Here is a 7,565-nt window from a genome sequence, read left to right as displayed (position 1 = left end):
GGGGTACAGGATAATGACACTGACACTTAGGGTGCAGGATAAGGACACTGACACTTGGGGTACAGGATAATGGCACTGACACTTGTGGTACAGGATAATGACACCGACACTTGGGGTACAGGATAAGGACACCGACACTTGGGGTACAGGATAATGACACTGACACTTGGGGTACAGGATAATGACACTGACACTTGGGGTACAGGATAATGGCACTGACACTTGGGGTACAGGATAAGGACACTGACACTTGGGGTACAGGATAATGGCACTGACACTTGTGGTACAGGATAATGACACCGACACTTGGGGTACAGGATAAGGACACCGACACTTGGGGTGCAGGATAATGGCACTGACACTTGGGGTACAGGATAATGACACTGACACTTAGGGTGCAGGATAATGGCACTGACAATTGGGGTACAGGATAATGACACTGACACTTGGGGTACAGGATAATGACACTGACACTTGGGGTACAGGATAATGGCACTGACACTTGGGGTGCAGGATAATGGCACTGACACTTGGCGTACAGGATAATGACACTGATACTTGGGGTACAGGATAATGACACTGACACTTGGGGTACAGGATAATGACACTGACACTTGGGGTACAGGATAATTACACTGACACTTGGGGTACAGGATAATGGCACTTGGGGTACAGGATACTGACACTGACACTTGGGGTACAGGATAATGGCACTGACACTTGGGGTACAGGATAATGACACTGACACTTGGGGTACAGGATACTGACACTGACACTTGGGGTACAGGATAACGACACTGACACTTGGGGTACAGGATAATGGCACTGACACTTGGGGTACAGGATAATGACACTGACACTTGTGGTACAGGATAATGACACCGACACTTGGGGTACAGGATAAGGACACTTGGGGTACAGGATACTGACACTTGGGGTACAGGACAATGACACTGACACTTGGGGTACAGGATAATGACACTGACACTTGGGGTACAGGATAATGACACTGACACTTGGGGTACAGGATAATGACACTGACACTTGGGGTACAGGAAAATGACACTGACACTTGGGGTACAGGATAATGACACTGACACTTGGGGTACAGGATAATGGCACTTGGGGTACAGGATACTGACACTGACACTTGGGGTACAGGATAATGGCACTGACACTTGGGGTACAGGATAATGACACTGACACTTGGGGTACAGGATAAGGACACTTGGGGTACAGGATACTGACACTTGGGGTACAGGACAATGACACTGACACTTGGGGTACAGGATAATGACACTGACACTTGGGGTACAGGATAATGGCACTGACACTTGGGGTACAGGATAATGACACTGACACTTGGGGTACAGGATAATGACACTGACACTTGGGGTACAGGATAATGACACTGACACTTGGGGTACAGGATAATGACACTGACACTTGGGGTACAGGATAATGACACTGACACTTGGGGTACAGGATAATGACACTGATACTTGTGGTACAGGATAATGACACTGACACTTGGGGTACAGGATAATGACACTGACACTTGGGGTACAGGATAATGACACTGATGCGTGGGGTACAGGATAATGACACTGACGCTTGGGGTACAGGATAATGACACTGACGCTTGGGGTACAGGATAATGACACTGACGCTTGGGGTACAGGATAATGACACTGACACTTGGGGTACAGGATAATGACACTGACACTTGAGGTACAGGATAATGACACTGACACTTGGGGTACAGGATAATGACACTGACACTTGGGGTACAGGATAATGACAATGACACTTGGGGTACAGGATAATGACACTGACACTTGGGGTACAGGATAATGACACTGACACTTGGGGTACAGGATAATGACACTGACACTTGGGGTACAGGATAATGACACTGACACTTGGGGGACAGGATAATGACACTGACACTTGGGGTACAGGATAATGACACTGACACTTGAGGTACAGGATAATGACACTGACACTTGGGGTACAGGATAATGATACTGACGCTTGGGGTACAGGATAATGATACTGACGCTTGGGGTACAGGATAATGACACTGACGCTTGAGGTACAGGATAATGACACTGACACTTGGGGTACAGGATAATGACACTGACACTTGGGGTACAGGATAATGACACTGACACTTGGGGTACAGGATAATGACACTGACACTTGAGGTACAGGATAATGACACTGACACTTGGGGTACAGGATAATGACACTGAAGCTTGGGGTACAGGATAATGACACTGACATTGGGGGTACAGGATAATGACACTGACACTTGGGGTACAGGATAATGACACTGACACTTGGGGTACAGGATAATGACACTGACACTTGGGGTACAGGATAATGACACTGACACTTGGGGTACAGGATAATGACACTGACACTTGGGGTACAGGATAATGACACTGACACTTGGGGTACAGGATAATGACACTGATACTTGGGGTATAGGATAATGACACTGATACTTGGGGTACAGGATAATGACACTGACACTTGGGGTACAGGATAATGACACTGACACTTGGGGTACAGGATAATGACACTGACACTTGGGGTACAGGATAATGACACTGATACTTGGGGTACAGGATAATGACACTGATGCTTGGGGTACAGGATAATGATACTGACACTTGGGGTACAGGATAATGACACTGACACTTGGGGTACAGGATAAGGACACTGACACTTGGGGTACAGGGTAATGACGCTGACACTTGGGGTACAGGATAATGACACTGACACTTGGGGTACAGGATAATGACACTGACACTTGGGGTACAGGATAATGACACTGACACTTGGGGTACAGGATAATGGCACTTGGGGTACAGGATACTGACACTGACACTTGGGGTACAGGATAATGACACTGACACTTGAGGTACAGGATAATGACACTGACACTTGGGGTACAGGATAATGACACTGACACTTGGGGTACAGGATAATGACACTGACACTTGGGGTACAGGATACTGACACTGACACTTGGGGTACAGGATAATGACACTGACACTTGTGGTACAGGATAAGGACACTGACAATTGGGGTACAGGATAATGACACTGACACTTGGGGTACAGGATAATGACACTGATACTTGGGGTACAGGATAATGGCACTGACACTTGGGGTACAGGATAAGGACACTGACACTTGGGGTACAGGATAATGGCACTGACACTTGGGGTATAGGATAATGACACTGACACTTGTGGAACAGGATAATGACACCGACACTTGGGGTACAGGATAATGACACTGACACTTGGGGTACAGGATAATGGCACTGACACTTGGGGTATAGGATAATGACACTGATACTTGGGGTACAGGATAATGACACTGACACTTGGGGTACAGGATAATGACACTGACACTTGGAGTACAGGATAATGACACTGACACTTGGGGTGCAGGATAATGGCACTGACACTTGGGGTGCAGGATAATGGCACTGACACTTGGGGTACAGGATAATGACACTGACACTTGGGGTGCAGGATATTGGCACTGACACTTGGGGTACAGGATAATGACACTGACACTTGGGGTACAGGATAATGACACTGACACTTGGGGTACAGGATAATGGCACTGACACTTGGGGTACAGGATAATGACACTGATACTTGGGGTACAGGATAATGACACTGACACTTGGGGTACAGGATAATGACACTGACGCTTGGGGTACAGGATAATGGCACTTGGGGTACAGGATACTGACACTGACACTTGGGGTACTGGATAATGGCACTGACACTTGGGGTACAGGATAATGACACTAACACTTGGGGTACAGGATACTGACACTGACACTTGGGGTACAGGATAACGACACTGACACTTGGGGTACAGGATAATGGCACTGACACTTGGGGTACAGGATAATGACACTGACACTTGTGGTACAGGATAATGACACCGACACTTGGGGTACAGGATAAGGACACTTGGGGTACAGGATACTGACACTTAGGGTACAGGACAATGACACTGACACTTGGGGTACAGGATAATGACACTGACATTTGGGGTACAGGATAATGACACTGACACTTGGGGTACAGGATAATGGCACTGACACTTGGGGTGCAGGATAATGGCACTGACACTTGGGGTACAGGATAATGACACTGATACTTGGGGTACAGGATAATGACACTGACACTTGGGGTACAGGATAATGACACTGACACTTGGGGTACAGGATAATGACACTGACACTTGGGGTATAGGATAATGGCACTGACACTTGGGGTACAGAATAATGACACTGACACTTGGGGTACAGGATACTGACACTGACACTTGGCGTACAGGATAACGACAATGACACTTGGGGTACAGGATAACGACACTGACACTTGGGGTATAGGATAATGGCACTGACACTTGGGGTACAGGATAATGACACTGACACTTGTGGTACAGGATAATGACACTGACACTTGGGGTACAGAACAATGACACTGACACTTGGGGTACAGGATAATGACACTGACACTTGGGGTACAGGATAATGGCACTGATACTTGGGGTACAGGATAATGACACTGACACTTGGGGTACAGGATAATGACACTGACACTTGGGGTACAGGATAATGACACTGACACTTGGGGTACAGGATAATGACACTGACACTTGAGGTACAGGATAATGACACTGACACTTGGGGTACAGGATAATGACACTGACACTTGGGGTACAGGATAATGACACTGACACTTGGGGTACAGGATAATGACACTGACACTTGGGGCACAGGATAATGACACTGACACTTGGGGTACAGGATAATGACACTGACACTTGGGGTACAGGATGATGACACTGACACTTGGGGTACAGGATAATGACACTGACACTTGGAGTAAAGGATAATGACACTGACACTTGGGGTGCAGGACAATGGCACTGACACTTGGGGTACAGGATAATGACAGTGACACTTGGGGTACAGGATAATGGCACTTGGGGTACAGGATACTGACACTGACACTTGGGGTACAGGATAATGACACTGATACTTGGGGTACAGGATGATGACACTGACACTTGGGGTACAGGATAATGACACTGATACTTGGGGTACAGGATGATGACACTGATACTTGGGGTACAGGATAATGACACTGACACTTGGGGTACAGGATAATGACACTGACACTTGGGGTACAGGATAATGGCACTTGGTTGCAGGATACTGACACTGACACTTGGGGTACAGGATAATGACACTGATACTTGGGGTACAGGATAATGACACTGACACTTGGAGTACAGGATAATGACACTGACACTTGGGGTACAGGATAATGACACTGACACTTGAGGTACAGGATAATGACACTGACACTTGGGGTACAGGATAATGGCACTTGGGGTACAGGATACTGACACTGACACTTGGGGTACAGGATAATGGCACTGACACTTGGGGTACAGGATAATGACACTGACACTTGGGGTACAGGATAATGACACTGACACTTGGGGTACAGGATAATGACACTGACACTTGGGGTACAGGATACTGACACTGACACTTGGGGTACAGGATAACGACACTGACACTTGGGGTACAGGATAATGGCACTGACACTTGGGGTACAGGATAATGACACTGACACTTGTGGTACAGGATAATGACACTGACACTTGGGGTACAGGACAATGACACTGACACTTGGGGTACAGGACAATGACACTGACACTTGGGGTACAGGATAATGGCACTGATACTTGGGGTACAGGATAATGACACTGACACTTGGGGTACAGGATAATGACACTGACACTTGGGGTACAGGATAATGACACTGACACTTGGGGTACAGGATAATGACACTGACACTTGAGGTACAGGATAATGACACTGACACTTGGGGTACAGGATAATGACACTGACACTTGGGGTACAGGATAATGACACTGACACTTGGGGTACAGGATAATGACACTGACACTTGGGGTACAGGATAACGACACTGACACTTGGGGTACAGGATAATGACACTGACACTTGGGGTACAGGATAATGACACTGACACTTGGGGTACAGGATGATGACACTGACACTTGGGGTACAGGATGATGACACTGACACTTGGGGTACAGGATAATGGCACTGACACTTGGAGTAAAGGATAATGACACTGACACTTGGGGAACAGAATAATGACACTGACACTGGGGGTACAGGATAATGACACTGACACTTGGGGTACAGGATAATGACACTGACACTTGGGGTACAGGATAATGACACTGACACTTGGGGTACAGGATAATGACACTGACACTTGGGGTACAGGATAATGGCACTGACACTTGGAGTAAAGGATAATGACACTGACACTTGGGGAACAGAATAATGACACTGACACTGGGGGTACAGGATAATGACACTGACACTTGGGGTACAGGATAATGACACTGACACTTGGGGTACAGGATAATGACACTAACACTTGGGGTACAGGATAATGACACTGACACTTGGGGTACAGGATATTGACACTGACACTTGGGGTACAGGATGATGACACTGACACTTGGGGTACAGGATAATGACACTGACACTTGGGGTACAGGATAATGACACTGACACTTGGGGTACAGGATAATGACACTGACACTTGGGGTACAGGATAATGACACTGACACTTGGGGTACAGGATAATGACACTGACACTTGGGGTACAGGATAATGGCACTGACACTTGGAGTAAAGGATAATGACACTGACACTTGGGGAACAGAATAATGACACTGACACTGGGGGTACAGGATAATGACACTGACACTTGGGGTACAGGATAATGACACTGACACTTGGGGTACAGGATAATGACACTGACACTTCGGGTACAGGATAATGACACTGACACTTGGGGTACAGGATAATGGCACTGACACTTGGAGTAAAGGATAATGACACTGACACTTGGGGAACAGAATAATGACACTGACACTGGGGGTACAGGATAATGACACTGACACTTGGGGTACAGGATAATGACACTGACACTGGGGGTACAGGATAATGACACTGACACTGGGGGTACAGGATAATGACACTGACACTTGGGGTACAGGATAATGACACTGACACTTGGGGTATAGGATAATGACACTGATACTTGGGGTACAGGATAATGACACTGACACTTGGGGTACAGGATAATGACACTGACACTTGGGGTACAGGATAATGACACTGACACTTGGGGTACAGGATAATGACACTGACACTTGGGGTACAGGATAATGACACTGACACTTGGGGTACAGGATAATGAAACTGACACTTGGAGTAAAGGATAATGACACTGACACTTGGGGAACAGAATAATGACACTGACACTGGGGGTACAGGATAATGACACTGACACTTGGGGTACAGGATAATGACACTGACACTTGGGGTACAGGATAATGACACTGACACTTGGGGTACAGGATAATGACACTGACACTTGGGGTACAGGATAATGACACTGACACTT

This window comes from Ranitomeya imitator, chromosome 1, assembly GCF_032444005.1.
Source record: "Ranitomeya imitator isolate aRanImi1 chromosome 1, aRanImi1.pri, whole genome shotgun sequence".
Classification (NCBI taxonomy): domain Eukaryota; kingdom Metazoa; phylum Chordata; class Amphibia; order Anura; family Dendrobatidae; genus Ranitomeya; species Ranitomeya imitator.
This window is presented reverse-complemented; position numbering follows the sequence as displayed.